The sequence below is a fragment of the Elephantulus edwardii genome, unplaced genomic scaffold, assembly GCF_000299155.1.
Source record: "Elephantulus edwardii isolate Elephantulus edwardi_28Jun2011 unplaced genomic scaffold, EleEdw1.0 scaffold00031, whole genome shotgun sequence".
In the NCBI taxonomy this organism is placed as follows: domain Eukaryota; kingdom Metazoa; phylum Chordata; class Mammalia; order Macroscelidea; family Macroscelididae; genus Elephantulus; species Elephantulus edwardii.
In genome coordinates this window covers 8455418-8472804 of record NW_006399781.1, presented here as the reverse complement: position 1 = coordinate 8472804, position 17387 = coordinate 8455418, and positions in this window count along the sequence as shown.

Here is a 17387-nt window from a genome sequence, read left to right as displayed (position 1 = left end):
TGGCTTTGACAAGCACTGTGGCAATTGGACAATTAAAACAGACATTCGGGGTGGGGGAAGAAGAATGAACTAGGAAGGAGGGTAGAGAAAACAGTGCAACAATGAATGAATGAAAACCCAAAATCTCTGTGAATGTTCATTAAAACTAATAAAATTTAATACTAATTTAAAAAAAATATACTCCAGCTTGATGCAAACTCTCCACAGACAAGCAGTAATTAAGGAGATGAGCAAGAAAGGTAATTGTCTAATCTGGATGTTTATATTCTTTGCAATCTTACTCATAATGATAAGATCTTATCATTCAAGAGGGAAATGAGCTGCTTGATCATTTTAATTAAAAGATATATTTTATCTAAATAAAAGTAATGTTTGAGTAGGTCATCAGGTGTGAGACGTATTCATTGACATCAGAAAGAAAAAAGCAGGATAAGAAATTCTAGGTGCAGTGTCAAGCCAACACTTAACGCAAATGCACCTATGACTGTACATACAGCTGAGCTTCTGGCTGACCTGGAGCTCAGACTCTGCTGTTTTATATATCCACAGTCATCTGCCATCTCCTCTGTTGAAGGAGCTCTCAAACATACTGCAGGGGAGTCTGGTGTTGAATAAATGAATGAAAGTAAGTGGACAAACACTATATCACTCACCGTTGAGTTGACACCAATTCCTGGCAACTCCCAGTATGTCAGACAAGGATTGCATTCCATAGGGTTTTCAATTAAAGATTTTATAGAAAGTAAGTCGACCACCAGATCTTTCCTCTGAGCCATCTGTGAATGGATGTCAACCTTCCAGTTAACAGTTGGGCCAGTCAGCTGCTTGCACCGCCCTAAAACTCCTACATACATACATGAAGGCACACACACATACACGTATTTAACATATGTGCACAAAAGTACTTTTTTTCATTAAAAAACAGTCAACACTCTTGGCACCAGTAGCCAGGAAATTAAAAGGCGCATTGCCATGGCAAAGTCTGCTGTTAGGGACCTCTCCAAAGTACTGAAGAACAATGGTGTCTCTCTGGAGACTAAGGTGCGTCTGATACAGGCCATGGTCTTCGCAATCACTTGTTATGCATCAAAGAGTTGGACAATGACCAAGGAGGACAGAAGGAGAATTGATGCCTTTGAGCTGTGGTGCTGGAGAAGGGTATTGAGAATACCATGGACTGCTAGGAAAACAAACAGATTCATCCTGGAAAGGGTTAAACCAGGTGGCTCCTTGGAGGCAAGGATTCTGAGGCTCCATCTATCATACTTTGGACATGTTGTGAGGAGAGACTGGTCCTTAGAGAGGGACATCATGCTTGGGAGGGTGGAGGGACAGCTCAGGAGGGGAAGGCCCTCTATGAGGTGGATTGATTTGGTGACTGGGGTAATCGGGATGGGAGTGTCAGAGACAGTGCGATTAGCACAGGACAGAGCAGAGTTTAGGGCTGTTGTGCATAGGGTCGCTATGAGTCACAAGCGACTTGATGGCACATAACAAGAACAACACACAAAGTACGTGTTTGTATGTTCTCTCTCTCTCCTCTCTCCTCTCTCCTCTCTCCTCTCCCCTCTCTCCTCTCTCCATCTCCCCCTCCCTATCTCTTTCTTACTGCCAGGGAGTTTGTTCCAACTCCTAGTAGAACCTCCACTGGGTTTCAAGGCTATAAATGACACAGGAGGAAATCATCCGTGTTTCCCGCTCTGAGCTGCTGGTGGATTCCAGCTGTCTGAGGAGCACAGCCTTTGGTCAGCAGTGCAGCTCACTCTGGACGATGGCCCCGAGCCCCTTCATGTGTTTCCTGTGATTATATTTTGGTAGTTACAGGATTACAGACATTTCAGATGCCCAGGGCTGGGCAGGATAGTTGTATGACTGATAAATATTAAATTACACAGAAGGACAAAACATGCCAGTATGAGAATTTTCTAGAAGGATAAAAGTACTACTGAAAGCCAGGCCTGAAAAAAGGTCCCATTAGTTTACAGTTGATGCAACCGCCACAGCTTCTTATACTCAACTACACGCCAACACCACATGAAGGAATAAAAGGTCTGAGTAGCTAAATTAAAAGCATCACTTCATAACCCTCCAGTACCCTCAGTGCCCATTTGAACAAAGGCTCAGAGCTATGGCCCCTCAGAGACCAGCATCCCCGTGAGGAGCTCTGTTAAAGAGTCCCTGGCACAGAGAGAGTCTGGCCAGCTGTGGCTACAGTGTTAGCTAAACAAGGCTGACTGACATGCCGTGGCCTGAGACAACACCAACAGTGCCCAAAAGGACAGAGTTGTAGAACTGGGGCTCAGAAACAGCACAACTACAGAACAAGTGCAGCAGAAGCAATGGCCAGGACTTGGAACACATGTTGTTACATTCTGCTACATCAGAACCAACTCAGATTGCTCATCTTGGATCCAAACTACCTGCCTTTCGGTTGGCAGCACAGCTCTTTACCGCTAAGCCCCCAAGAGCTCCCTGAGCCACCTTAGAGGCGCTGAAACACCTGGGAAAAGGGTAGTGTACAAGGGGTCCGGGTGAGGGCTGAGAACTTGATCTTCAATAGGTTTGTGTTCACTGGCTAGTGAAAGCTGGAGTGAACCAGTAATAACTACCATCTGCAAAGTACTTGCTTTGTACTAAGAATTTCCCAGGCAAGCTCTGATTGTCCAAGCCGAGAAAGGAAAGCTCAGTGTCTGCGTAGGGAGAGAGTAGATCCAGTCACAGAAGGACTGCCCTTTTCTGGTGGTTACCTTGTGGGGAGAAGCCTGGTCAGACCTCCACTACTTGCAGAGAGGTGTGGCCTCCACCAGGCCTGTAGCCAAGCCCTGTGTGGTAAACAAAGGTGGAGTGAGGAGGACTACATTCCTGGCAGAGCAGAAGCTGTAAATCACTCACAATGCCCTAGTCTTGGGACACATTGAGGAGACCACTGCTGACCCATGGGCGCTCTCCTCAGACACCTGCTCCAGGGCTGGTCATCCATTCCATTGGAATCTAATACACAGTGGTCATGTCATGGGCCATCGTGTGGGGCCAGCAGGAACTCTTCCCCTGACGGCCCCCAAGGAACAAACAAAGCCAGAGATGGTGGCAACAGGTCCATGTGGAGGGAGCGGTGAAGGCAGGGGCTTTTTTGATCTTGACCTTTGGGGAGTTCTTCTTCCCACCTGGAACCAACAAATTCCCCGTAATCGACTGGAAGGACCCTAAGCGGCCTTTCCAGAACCTCAATACCTGGCAGCATGGTGGACCATAAGCAAGATGTGGTTAGCACAGGGGAACATCAAGCTAGAGCGAGCAGGTACCATCCTGGCTTTGCTTGTGCTGGTGACGCAAACGGTTGCCCACACTGAGCACAAGAATGCCCCGAAGGGCTGTACACATGGTCTGCTTCTGGTGCCCATCATCCTGCTGACCCTCATACTCACCATCGAACTCTGGGTCCCTACCCAACCCTCATTCTGGGTGTTTGAGGCCTGGATGGTGCTGGTGTTTGGCTCCTGGATGCTGCAGATGACCTCAGTGCTGTATGCTCCCTTCACTGGACAGCCCTGGCGGGCCGGCAGCCACAGAGACTTTGCCTTTCTAATCATCTTCTGCTGCTGGCACCTCGCTTTAGGGGTTATTGTGCTGACTACCGTCTGTGGTCTGGCACCAACACTCCTCCTCTTGGAAACAATTCCTGGAAGTGCGGTATCAGTGGTTCTCCACAAGCCCCCAGGCTGGAGAACTCCAGATGCTCAAGGCAAAGGTTATCCTTCAGTCTGAGAACATTTCAGCTTAGAGACACCCTCCTGCCCTCAGCTGTGCTTCACCTTGTCCCTTGAGGTTTGGGAGGGTGAGACTGGATGAGCGAAACCTAGGAGCCACAGTGTAGTGTCTCATCTCTGGAATCCTGTTCCTTGTTCTCAAGTAACCTTCAAGCTGCGAGGAGGACTTTGTAAGCTGTTAGTCTATCAGCCTTTCTGTCTGTGTTGACTGTCTGTCTTGTACTATGGTAGGATTTCAGGCCTCTCTGAGAATTAGTACTTCTCTCTTCAGACTATTTCTTCTTTTTTTAAATTTTTTTTTATTGTATTATTTTTACGTGTACCATCAAATCAGATCTGACTGGTACAAGAGGAGATTGCCCCCTCCTTCTCCAGCAGAACACCTGGTGGATTTGAACCGTGTACCTCTGGGATTGCAGTGCAGCGTCTTGCCACTCAGACTATTTCTTAAAATGAGGACATGGGAGGAGAGGAGAACTAATTGAATGGATAACCAGTTTCCCAGCTCCATTCCATATTCTCCCTTCCTCATTCATCTTCTTGTAAAGAACATTAGCCACTCTTAACTAAAGTTTGGGATAAAGCTATTTTGGAAAGTAAAGCAAAGGAGTGCCTGGGTGATCCAAACAGTTCAGCAACCACTAGTCAAAAGGTTGGTCGTTTGCACCTACGTGGAGGTGCTGGTTGACCTGGACCTGTTTTAGGAATGAAATATCAAAAAGCTTATAGTCCCTGGGTTATGAATATGGATCCTAGGACTTGCTTTATTTCAAAGAAATATATCCCATGGTCATTATATTCATCAGAACTCTGCTTATAATTTAAATCTAGCCCGAAATCTCTCTCAAGAAGTTATGGGGCACGTGCCACATCCCCTTGTCTTATTAATGTCTTCTGAATCTCTAATTATTGAAAAAGAGAATAATAGCTATAACATTACTGTCTCTTCTACTGCCAGGTATACTACTTGTGTTTCATATAAAAATATAACTCAACAATATATTACTACTATCAAGCCTTTAAATGAGCAGTAAGTTCACTGGAATTGTGTCATTGTGGTTGTGTTCCACTGAGTCAATTCTAATCTATCACTCACTTATTAGCATCAAGTATGTCCTGGCTACTCTTAGCAATTCTCCATAGGGTTTCCAAATCACACAAAAGGAGTCTTTCTCCCAAGGAACCTCTGGTCCGTTCAAACTACAGAAATACAGATGCCTTTGGGTTAACAGCATGGTAGCCAGAGTTCCCTGGCAATCCTCTGGGACAGAGTAAAACAACACTACACATTTCCAAGGTTGTAATCTTTAAGAGAGCAGATCCCTGTGTTCTGCTGTCCAGGAGATACTTGTGGTTTTGAACCACTGACTTTTTAGTAGTCAAGTGTTTTAATGATTGTACCACCACAGCCGGGCTTTTAATAGATGTATAAATGTTATTGTTGCTGTCAAGTGCCATAAAGTTGAGTATGACTCAGCAACCCTATGAACAAAAAGATCAGAACTCTGTTCTATGCTGTGCCATCCGCCATCCTCACATTTCCTGACACACAAGAGCCCATTGTATAAATAAGGAAATAATCGATCACAGCCAATGATGAGTGAGTTATGAACCACGGATAAGTCATCCAGTTCTGTGCAGCTGTGTTCCTTGTAAAGCAATATGGATAGAGTCACCTGGGATGATCTCTTGGTTGAGGTCTTTAAGGTTTGGCAGTTTGATGTATGAGATTGGGAGTCTGTATTGGATTGACATCCTTGCTCACACGACTATGAAGATTTTAAGTATCTCTGTTGTTTTTGGTTTGGGTTTTGGGGGTTGGTTTTTTTCTCCTTGAAAGTGAAGAACTTGTTTAATAAACAAAAGTGACCTGGTCACTGCAACTTTGAAGGTTGGCAAGGGGTCCCATATATCAGATTCTGGGGAGGTAAAGGGAGACCATGGCCTGGGCAGAGACGCAGCCAACAGAGAGAGGGCCCAGCAAGCACTCTTAGAGGCAGGGATGTCTACAAAGTTCATTGTTGGTTAGCAGGGCCAGGTGGAATGGGAAGGAGGTTGTATCCCTTAAAGAATGCAGAGTTTTCATTAAAGGTGATGAAAAAAAATCTGAAGCAAACAGCAATATTTGCTGCATACAACATGGTCAATAGTGTGTGTGTGTGTGTGTGTGTGTGTGTGTGTGTGTGTGTGTAAAAATGGTTGAAAATGGCAAATGTTCTGTTATGTATCCACATGGAGTAAATAGGAAATAAATATTCCATCACAATAAAAGTTTTTTTAAAGTAAATTTACAAAACCAAACAGGGATGTCTAATAACTCATGCTGATACTCTGCTTTGTTGAGATGCAAAAATAACCAAATTTTTCAGTGAAAGAGGCTTCTTACTGTAGTATATTCACACGATGGAATACTATGCAGCACTGAAAAAGAAGGAACTCATAAAACATTATACAAAATGGGTGACCCTTGATGACATCATGCTGAGTGAAATAGCTCAGTCACAAAAGGACAAATACTGCATAGTGCTACTGTTATAGAACAGGACTGGCATGGGGGTTGGAGAGAAACTAAGAAACGAGGGGATAAATAATGACCACTGCATTGAAACAGATGAGGAAAAGAAGTGTCTAAAAGAAATATATGATTAGATATTCTTTGTATGATAACAATCCAGAATAAGAGGTGCATAGCAAAATGGACTGCGAAGTGGGGGGAGGGAGGAAACGTTGTGCAACAATCAAAGAATCTTTTTAAAGAGAAAAGCATGTGGGGGGATCAGGATAGGAGGGAAATGTGCAACAATGAATAAATGGAAATCCAAGTTTTCTATAAACTTTTGTTAAAATATCAATAAAATAAATGAAAAAAATAATCCACACTTCTTAAAGAAATGTTTTACATGAACAAGTTGGGGGTATGGTGGGGGGTGGAACAAAGAAAAGATCCAGATCTGGGTTGGAGGGAACAGTGGGGTAAGAATCCCCATGAAACAGAGGATGCAAGAGAGATGGAAATACCTCCAGAAATGCAGGAGTTCAGAGACTAGAAGGGATTTGAGAGCATCAGCACCCTGCGGTTCACGGAAGTTCTCAGAGGTACAAATAAATAATGCACCAGCTGACAAGTCCAACTCATAGTGACCCTATGAACAACAGACCTGAACCTTGCTCTATCCTGCGCCATCCTTACAATCTCTGATACGCTCAATCACATGGATACAGTCACTGTGTCGATCAGTCTTGCTGATAATCGTCGTCTCTTTCTCTGAACCTCTCCCTTTCTAAGCATGATGTCTTTTTCCAAAGATAAATTTCACCATTCTTGCTGCTAAGGAGCACCCTGGATTTACTTCCCCCAAGATGGATTTATTAAGATTGTTATTGTTGTTATGTGCAGTCAAGTCGTCTGCAACTCATAGTGACCCCATATGTACAGCAGCTCTGAAGCCTGCCCTGCCCTGAGCCAGTCTCACTTACTGCGACACACCAACCCCCATTGCCCTAGTTACTGAGTCAACCCATCTTATATGGAGTCTTTCTCTCCTGTGCTAGCCCTCCACCCTTCGAAGCATGATGTCCTTTTCTAAGGATTTGGTCCCTCCTGGCCACATGCCCAAAGTATATGAGACAGAGTTTCAAAATCCTAGTGTCCAAGGAGAAACTTGGTTCACCCTCTCAAAGACAGACCTATTTGTTTTCTTGGTAGTCCATGGTATGTCCAAGACTTTTCTCCAGCACCACAACTCAAAAGCATTGATTCTTTTTCCATAATCCTTAGTCATTGTCCAGCTCTCTGATACATAACAAGTAATTGCAAAGACCATGGACTAGATCAGGAGCACCTTAGTCTCTAGACTGACATAGTACTCTAGAACAGTCCCTGACAGCAGATTTACCTAATGCAATTCACTTTTTTATTTCCTGACTGCTGATGCTAAAAGTGTCGATTGTGAAGCTGAGCAAGCTGTAGCTATTGACAATCTCAATCTCTTCTCCATCCTTCAAGGTGCTGCCAAATGGTCCAGTGGGGAGAATCTTTGTCTTCTTGATGTTGAGCTTCAATCCATATTGAAGACGACAGTCTTTGACCTTCTTCAGCAAGTGCTTCAAGTCCTCCTCAGTTTCAGCAAGCAAGGTTGTGTCATCTGCATAACATAGGTTGTTGATGAGTCTTCCTCCAATCCTGATGCCACTTGCCTCTTCCTGAAGCTCAGCCTCCCAAATACTCTGTTCTGCATATAGATTGGAAATATGTGGAGACGGGACACATCCCTGATGCACTCCCTCCTGATTTTGAACCATGCTGTGTTTCCCTGCTCTGTTCTGAGGACTGCTTCCTAGTCCAAGTATAGGTTTCACGTAAGCACAATCAAGTGTTCTGGGATTCCCATTCTCCTCAAAGTTAACCACAATTTGTTGTGATCTACACAGTCAAATGTATTTGCATAGTCAATGAAACACAGATAGATATCCCTCTGGTACTCTTTGTTTTCTGCCAAGATCCATCTGACATTGGTGATAATGTCTCTAGTGCCATGGCCTCTTTTAAACCCAGCTTTATTTCTGGTAGTTCTCTGTCAATGTACCATACCAGTTGTTTCTGGATAATCTTTAGCATGATATTGCTGCATGTGATTGCATTGTTGTTGATTGCCATTGAGTTGAGCACAACTCATAGCGACCCTAAGAACAAAAAGCCTGAAGAAGCCTTTCTATAGCTAATGTCATTTCTCCAAGTCCATAGAGTTTCCAGAGGCATGTGGTTTAGGAAGCGGATGCCACCCCTGCTTCTAATGCCCATGATGGGTAACCATTATGGTGTTTGGCACACCTATGGTACAGTTTCTTCATTATAGAAGTTGAGACTACAATGGCAAATGACTCAGTGTCACAGCAAACCCAGATTGCCTCAGCACAGTACTCACCAGAGTTCTGTATGACTTAGAAGAATGTTCCTACAAAATATAGTAACAAGGGATTAAAATATAATCCCTCAGGCCCAATTTTAAATATAAGGGCCCTCTAAGAGGTCTTGTTGACTCTAAGCACAAAGCTTAAATAAAAATCAACCACACAGATTCTCAACCAAAACAAAAGTGCTATCGTACAGAGTACACCACTTCCCCAACTCCAAAATGGAGATAGGACCTGGCTTTATATGTTGTTGTTCTTGTTGTTGTTGCATCATTGAGTGGTGATCCTATCAACAAAAGAACCTAACCCTGTTCTATAACAATTGTCCTCTCTCTAAGCTCCTATCATTTCCACAGGCATGTTTAGGAAGTGAATGCCACTCCTGCTTCCAAGTCTGTCTTAATCTGTGAGGTCTGCTTGTTATGCATCAGAGAGTTGGACAATGACTAAGGAGGATAGAAGGAGAATTGATGCCTTTGAGCGGAGGTTCTGGAGAAGAGTATTGAGGGTACCATGGACTGCTAGGAAAACAAACAGATTCATCCTGGAAAGGGTCAAATCGGGCAGCTCCTTGGAGGCAAGGATTCTGAGGCTCCATCTAACATACTTTGGACATGTTGTAAGGAGGGACCTGTACTTGGAGAGGGACATCATGCTTGGTAGGGTGGAGGGACAGCACAGGAGGGGAAGGCCCTCTGTGAGGTGGGTTGATTCAGTGACTGGGGTAAGTGGGATGAGTGTATCGGAGACAGTGTGATTGGCACAGGACAGAGCAGAGATTAGGGCTGTTGTACATAGGGTTGCTATGAGTCACAAGTAACTCGACGGCACATAACAACAACAACAACAGCTACCAAACACTGTCAACCATGTGTAACCATTATGGCATTTGATGCACCGTTGGTACACCCACCGTTCAGTATCACAGGAATCACAAGTTACCTAACTACAGCTAAATGACAGAAAAGTGCTGTACCTCATAGGAAAATGTTCATTTCAAATACAATTAAATCAGGCCTGATGGCTGCAGTCCCAAATGACTTTTCAAAAGCCACAGCTTCCACACCATCTCCATTGGCTAAAATAAGATGCTCCCAGCCCATTCTCACCACCAATCAACCAGACCAGAGCTCTCCTCCATCCAGGTAGGAAAAATTAAGTAGACTAAAACAACCAATATAGAAATGTGTATTTCTTGGCACAACTGGAGGTACTTTTTCTACTTGCAGGAGCACTTTGACTATATTATCTCCAAGACCTATCTATTTATTCTTTTTTCAGTCTGTGGGATATTCAGCACTTTTCTCTATCATCACAACTCAAAGGCATCAATTCTTCTTCTGCCATCTTTATTCATTGTCTAGCACTCAGATGTATAGCATATGATTAAAAAGACCATGACCTAAATCAAGTGCTCCTTACTCTTTAAACTGATATCTTTGCTCTTCAGTCCTTTAAAGAGATACTTCACTGCAGACTTTCCTAATGCAATATGACTTTTGATTTCTTGACTGCCAGCACCAGGAGTGTTGATTGTGGATCTAAGCAAGGTGAAATTGTTGACAGCTTCAATCTTTTCTCCATCCACCAACACTCTTGGTACCAGCAGCCAGAAATCAAAAGACAAATTGCATTGGGAAAGTCTGTTAGGGACATCTCCATAGTACTGAACAGAAACTATGTCAATCTGGAGTCTTATGCCTGATCCAAACCATAGTCTTTGCAATTACTTGCTGTGCATCAGAAAGTTGGACAATGACTAGGGATGGTAGAAAGGTAATTGATGCCTTTGAGCTGTGGTGCTGGATAAGAGTATTGAATATACCATCGATAGCTAGGAGAACAAACAGGTTCATCCTAAAGAGGGTAAAACTATCCTGTTCCTTGAAGGCAAGGAGCAAGGCTCCTTGGAATCTTTGTCTGACATACTTTGGACATGTTACAAGGTGGGCCCAGTCCTTGGAGAGGGATGTCATGCTTGGGAGGGTGGAGGGACAGCACAAGAGAGGAAGACCCTAGATGAGATGGATTGATTCGGTGACTGAGGTAATGGGGTCAGGTATGGCAGAGACAATAAGATTGGAATAGGATAGAGCAGGATTTAGGGCTGTTGTACATGGGGCCGCTATGAGTTGCAGGCAACTCAATGGCACATAGCAACAACAAACAACAACAATGGTACTAAGACTGTTGATTGTGGAGTCAAGCAAGCTGAAGCTGTTAACAGTCTCAATCCCTTCACTATTTACCATGATGCTCCCAATTGGCCCAGTGGTTAAAATCTTTGTTTGCTTGATGTTGCGCTTCAATCCATATTGAAAGCTATAGTCCTGGACCTGCTGCAGCAAATGCCTCAGATCCTCCTCGGTTGCTGCAAGCAAAGTTACTTTATCTGCATAATGCAGGTTGCTGAGGAGTCTTCTTCCAATCCTGATGCCACACTCCTCCTCATAGAGCCCAGCCTCCCAGATAATCTACTCCACATATAGACTGAAAAGGTATGGAGATACGATGCATCACCCTTGGCATACACTCTTCCTGATTTTGAATCATGCAGTGTTTTTTTGCTCTCTTCTGACTGTTTCCTAGTTCAAATATAGGTTTCACATAAGCACAATCAAATGTTCTGGGAATCCCATTCTCAGAGTCAGCCACAGTTTGTTCTGATCCACACACACAGTCAAATGCTTTTGCATAGTCAACAAAACACAGACATTCCTCTGGTACTCTGTACTTTCAGCTAAGATCCATCTGACCTTAGATATAATATCCCTAGAGCTACAGCCTCTTCTAAACACAGCCTGAACATCTGATAATTCTCTGGTGATGTAATATTCCAGTCATTTTTTGATAATTTTCAGCAGGATCTTGCCTACAATGTTATAACACTGATATTGTTTTATAATTTCCACACTCTACCAAGTCACCTTTTTTTGGAATGGGAACAAATATAGATCTCTTCTAGTCAATTGGCTAGGTGGTTGTCCTCCAGGTTTCTTGGCACAACTTGGTAAGCATGTCCGGGGCAGCATCTGTGTGTTGAAATATGTCAATTGGTATGCCATCAATTCCAGGGGCCTTGTTTCTTGCCAATTCTTCAGAGCAGCTTGAACTTCCTCTTTCATCAATCACCGTAGGCTCTTGATCATATGTTGTTTCATGAAATTCTTCTGTGTCAGCCAGTTCTTTTGGGTATAGTAACTCTGTGTACCCCTTCCATATTATTTTGATGCTTCCTGGGTCATTCAACATTCTGCCTACAGCGTTCTTAAGTATTGCAACTTGCGACTTGAATTTGTTCTTCAGTTCCTTCAGCTTAAGAACTGCTGAGTGAGTTCATTCCTTTCTGTAATTTGGTGACAGAAATGAGACTGGAGACAGAATGATAGAATTCTGTACAGTCAATGATTTATTTATTCATTGCAAATACCTTTTACAATAAACACAAATGGCGACTATACACATGGACCTTACCTGACAGCCTACACAGGAATCAAATTGTTTACATATGTGGGAAAAGTCATTGGAGAGGCTTAATATTAGCTATGAAACACTAACTAGACCAGGTGCTGGCTGTGGATCAGATCATTAACTACTTATATATGCATGTTCAAACTGAAGCTAAAGAAAATCAAATCAAATCCACAAGAACCAATGTTTGACCTTGAGTCTCTCCCTCCTGAATTTAAAGACCATAGTGAGAACAGGTTTGAGGGCTTGGATGAGCAAAAGATGAGCTGTGGGAGGATATCAAGAATATCATCCTTGAGGAATGCAAAAGGTCATTACAAAGATGGAGGAAAAGGAAAAGACCAAAATGGACATCAGAAGAGACTGAATATTGCACTAGAGCGCTGAGAAGCCAAAGAAAAGGTAAGAAATCAAGATATTAAGAAACTGAATAGAAGATTTCAAAAGGCAGCATGGGAAGACAAAGCAAAGTATTATAGTGAAATGTGAAAAGAGCTGGAGTTGTTATTAGATACTATCAAGTCCAGTATGGCTCATAGCGACTCTGTGAACAAGATCTCCACCCCATCCTATCCTGTGCCATCCTCATCATTTCTGACACATTCAGTCCATTGCTGCAGTCACTGCACCAATCCATCCTGCTGAGGATCTTCCTCTTTTTTACTGCTCCTCCACCTTTACAAGTATGAAGTTTCCAAGGAATAGCCTCTCCCAACAAGAGGCCCAAAGTATGTGAGATGAAGCTTTGCCATTCTTTTCTCTAAGGAGCACTCTGGCTCTACCTTCTCTGAGACATAGCTGTTCCTTCTTTTTGCAGTCCATGGGATATTCAGTGCTCTTCTCCAACACTACAACCCAAAGGCATCAATTCTTCTTCTGTCATCTTTATTCATTGTCCAGCTGTCAGATATATAGTAAGTGACTGAGAAAAAACATGGCCTGGGTAAGGCACACCTTAGTCTTCAAATGGACATTATTACTAATTTGAAGGGGTCCCTGATTGCAAACCGTCTCAATGCAATATGTCTCCTTATCTCCTGACTGTTGGTGCCAAGGGTGTTGATTGTGAATTTAAGGAAGGTGAAGTAATTGACAATTTCAATCTTCTCTCCATCTATCATGATGTTACCTATTGGCCCAATGGTGAGAATTTTTGTTTTCTTGATGTTGAGATGTAATCTATATTGAAGGCTGTAGTCTTTGATCTTCTGAAGCAAGTGTCTCAAGTTCTCTTCACTTTTAGCAAGTAAGGCTGTGTCTGCATAATGCAGGATGTTGATAAGTTTTCCTCCAATCCTGATGATGCATTTTTCTTCAGAGTCCAACCTCTCAAATTATTTGCTCAGCATACAGATTGAATATGTATATAGAGAGGACACAACCCTCACAAACACTCTTTTCAAATCTCTAAATGTACAGAAATTATGTTAATTACAGAACAGAGTTCAAGTCTTTTGTGCACAGCTTACTCTGAGTCATATTGGACTTAACGAGACTTAACCACTGATAAATGAGACTAGTGTTGTTTTATCTAGAGGAACACTTTTCCACTTTGTACATCACTCTTTGTCAGTGTGCTGTATGAAGTAACCTGGGTTTGCTGTGATGCTGAACCTTGTGCTGTTGGGATATCAATATCAGCATTGTTTCCCAAAGTGAAGTGTTTGGTGGAACTCCCAGTTGTAAGACAGGTTTGGAAGCAGGAGTAGCATCCACTTCCTAAACCACATGCCCTCTGGAAACTCTATGAACTTGGAGAAATGATCGATGTTAGTTATGCAAAGGCATTATTAGGTCTTTTGTTCATAGAGTCGCTATGAGTCCTGCTCGACTCAACGGCAATCAATAACAACAACAACAAGTGTTTCCTTACTCTGTTTGCATAACAGTGTCTTGGTCTGGGTATAGGTTTCACAAGAATACAGTTAAGTATTCTGGGATTCTCATTCTTCTCAATGTCAGGCATAACTTCTTATGATCCACACAGTCAAATCCCTTGGCATAGTCAATAAAACACAAACAGATATTTTTCTGGTATTCTCTACTTTCAGCTTGGATCCATTTGACATCAGCAATGATATCCCTGGTGCCACGGCCTCTTTTAAGCCAAATGTGAACTTCTGGAAGTTCTGTATCAAGTTATTGTTCTAGTCATATGTTGACTAATAAAGGAAGGCCTGATGAGTTGTAGGTTGACATCAAAGAAACTCTCCATGAAGAGAGCCAAAGATCACTGCAAAGGCAGAGGAAGAAGAAGAAAACCAAAACAGATGCCAGAAGAGACTCTGAAAAGTGCACTAGAAAATCAAGAAGTTAAAACAAAAGGAAGAGATGCTAAACAGAGACTTCTAAGTATAGCTCAAGAAGACGAGGTAAACAGAATGTGTAGAGACCTGGAATTGGAGACTAAAAAGTGAAGAACTCCTCAGAATTTCTCAAGCTCAAAGAAATAAAAAACAAATGTGAGCCTTGAGTTGCAATACTGAGAGACTCTATGGGCAAAATATTGAGTGTTCCAGGAAGTATCAAAAGAAGATTGAAGGAATATACTGAATCACTGTACCAGAAAAAAAATGGCCAGCAGTGAAATATTTCAGGAAGTACTATATGATCAAATGCCAATGGTAATAAAAGAAGGAGTTCAAGTTGCTCTGAAGGTATTAGTGAAAAATAAGGACCCAGGAATTGATTAGATACCAATTGACATGTTTCAACTAAGAAATGCAGCCCTGGATGTGCCCGGCAGTCAATGCCAGAAAATTAGGAGGGCAGCTGCCTGGCCAATGTGGAAGAGATCCATATTTGTTCCAGTTCCCTAGAAAGATAATCTAACAAAATGTGGAAATTGTCAAACAGTAATATCCTAAGACTTGAAAAGAACTAACAGAAATGTCTTGGAGAAGGTTCATCCAGAGTGCTCTTTGGAGGCAAGGATGATGAGGCTTCATCCCACATACTTCAGGCATGTTGCTAGGAGGGGCTATTCCTTGGTGAGGGACATGATGCTTAAAAAGTGGAGGGTCGGCGAAGGAGAGGAAGACTGCCGCAATGGACTCTAGTGTGTCAAGAAGTGTGAAGATGGCACAGAACAGCACAGAGTTCAGATTCCCTGTTCTTACGGGTCACTGAGTCATACTCAACTCGACAGCACTTGACAATAACAACAATCCCAAATACAGTATTGACTTTGAATTTTGAATTTTTTTTCAAAATTGTATGCTATGCACTCTTTAAAGATTTTCTAAAATTACAAACTAATTTGTTTAATTCCTGCAAAATCTAAGACATCTACAATCCTCACTCTCCATTCTGCAATCCAAAACTCTGAAAACTTAAGGATTTTTATAATTCCTTTGGCAGCAAAATATGAGCTGAACTGACATGAAGTTATTTATATCTGTACTTGCCCCCACTTAATGCAAATATTCCTGTCTCTCTGCTAAAATACAAATGTGCTTGATTACATGGTGCTGCCCCAGACCTTACTGAGGATGTTATGAAATATGCAAAGTACAACCTTTTGGAAAATCCAAAATTTCTGGTTTCTGAAACAAGTGACATTAAGGATTTGGTTAAAGGACTGTGCCGGTTGCCACTTAGTCCGTTCCAGCTGACGGCACCCCCACCTGCTCCAGGGTGGAGCAGCACCCCATAGTCTTCTGTGGTTGTGGTCTTTCAGAAGTGTATTACCAGGCCTTCATTTAAGTTTCCTCTGATGGATTTGAACCATCAACTTTTCAGCTTGTAACAGTGCACTCATGCTACTCAGGGACTCCCAACAGACTCTGTTGTTATTGTTGTTGTGTGCTTTTGAGTCAGAACTGACCCTCAGCTGGCCCTCCAGCAGTTTTTCAGAGGCAGTAAATCCCACAGGGAAGAGATTGCCCATTCTTCTGCAGAACAGCTGGTGAATCTGAACTGTGTGCCTTTGGGATTTCAGCACAACTTCTTACCTCTAGGCCACCAGGGCTCCAAGGTAGGAGCCTTTGGTGGTATAAAACTCTTTTGTTCTCCTCATTTTACATATAAGGAATCTGAGGTGCAGAGGGATGCGTAAATTTTCCAAGGTTGCCTAGGTTGCTAACAGAGACAAAATATAAATTGACACTGACTCCAGAATCTTTGACCTAGCAGATCTAAATTCTTCTCTTGTTTTATAATGATGTCTGCAGTTACTATCTGGAGACTAAACCAGAACAAGGAAGAACAGAAAGTGAGTCAGAACAGTCCACAAGACAAAGAGTATCGGTAGCATGGAAGGGAGAATTTAAGAAATATTTACAACTAAGAGCAACAAAGGCTGGATGGGGTGAATTGGCTGGCTTTGAAGATGTGGGTGCTGTGGAAAGATAAATCAAGAGCCCTCTGAGTTCTGGATTTAGCACGGAGGAGGGTGGCGGGTGAGCTGAGTGACATGAGAAACCAGAGAGGGGTGGAGCAGAGGATGACTTGAGTACTCACACCTGGTGGTGATGACAGTTGGGTAGGTGAGTATGCTTGTTTGATATTTGTGAAAGAGGTTGTGATCAAGATCAAGATTTAGCAATTGTGTTGTAAGTGGTAATTAAGCTATTAGCATGAGCTGTTGCCAATAGGCAATATCATGGTAAGTGGAGAAAAGAATGAAGTTGCTGATGACTTCATTTTACTTGTACTCACAATAACCATGGTAGCAGCAATCAAGAAATAAAAAGACATGGGGAAATTAGCTGCAAAGGGCCTCTTAAAAAAACACACACACAACTAAAGAAAACCAAAAAACAGTAGGATGTTAGTTTAAAAAATAAAGTGTACCTGGTCACAACCAAGATGCTCTTTGGAGGCAGGATGATGAAATTTGTCTCCTATGTTTTGTGCATAATGTCAGGAGGGGCCAGTCCTCGGGAAAGAGATGTTCCACTGGGAAAGGCCAAGGGTCAGAGAAGGAAAGGAAGACCCTCAACAAGATGGGTTGACACAATGCAACGGACTGGGTAGAGCATGGCAGAGACGGTGAGGTGACAGAGGACAGGGTAAAGTTCGGATCTGTTGTTCACAGAGCTGCTACGAGTTATAGCTGGCTTGATGGCACATGAAAACAACAGTGGAAACCAAATGATGTCCCATGACTCGTGAATGAAGTGTGACTCGTCTAGAAGCTGTCCACTGCTTTCTTACCCCTGCCTTTTTTCTGGAGGTGATGTCCCACAGTTTGGGGTACACCCATACATACTGCTCTGATCATCCCCCTAAAAC